The following is a 566-nucleotide window of genomic DNA, read 5'->3' on the forward strand; positions in this document are numbered from 1 at the left end:
AGAGAACAATGAGGAAGTGTAGGGAATAGGTCAAGCCATCAGGTTCAGAGGAAAGGGAAGCAGGCTTTAGTCACTGTCGGCAAAAGGCTGACAGGAAAGCTGCGACCCATTAGCACCTGTCTGGACACCTATTTCTCTGCCGGGAGACACAGCCGAGCCCACCTCTAACCCCTTCCCACCCACTGCCTGACACTGCTCTCTCCCCTTCTCTGTGCCAAACTTCCCAAAAATCTGTAGGATCCCATCCACAGAGCACAAAAGTTGCTTTCCCACAATTGCAATGGGAAGAGCTGGATCTATATCAGTTGAATCTATCTTCAGCAGTAATTTCCCCATTTCTGAAGCTGAGAGCATTTTCCAGCAATTCTAACATGTGTCATTGTTCACATTCTACCATCTCTAGAATCGGGGCACATGCTGCTATTGATGCTGTCTCAACGGCAGACCATAAATTAGTGGTGCATCTTAAATTAGTGCAATCTTAAATCTGACCAAACACAGTATTTGAAAACAACAGCCTGACCATTGGCAGAACTTTAGACTGCGCTGTGATAACCAGGGAAAGA

At 46.5% G+C, this 566-nt stretch overlaps 1 protein-coding gene across 1 annotated transcript in view; it reads right to left on the reverse strand.

Annotated features, from left to right (window-relative positions):
* Nucleotides 1-566, reverse strand: part of TRANK1 (tetratricopeptide repeat and ankyrin repeat containing 1) — a 65,741-nt gene that overhangs the window by 57,636 nt on the left and 7,539 nt on the right. The window lies entirely within an intron of this gene.

The sequence above is a fragment of the Lipotes vexillifer genome, unplaced genomic scaffold (assembly GCF_000442215.2).
Source record: "Lipotes vexillifer unplaced genomic scaffold, Lipotes_vexillifer_v1.1 scaffold539, whole genome shotgun sequence".
In the NCBI taxonomy this organism is placed as follows: domain Eukaryota; kingdom Metazoa; phylum Chordata; class Mammalia; order Artiodactyla; family Lipotidae; genus Lipotes; species Lipotes vexillifer.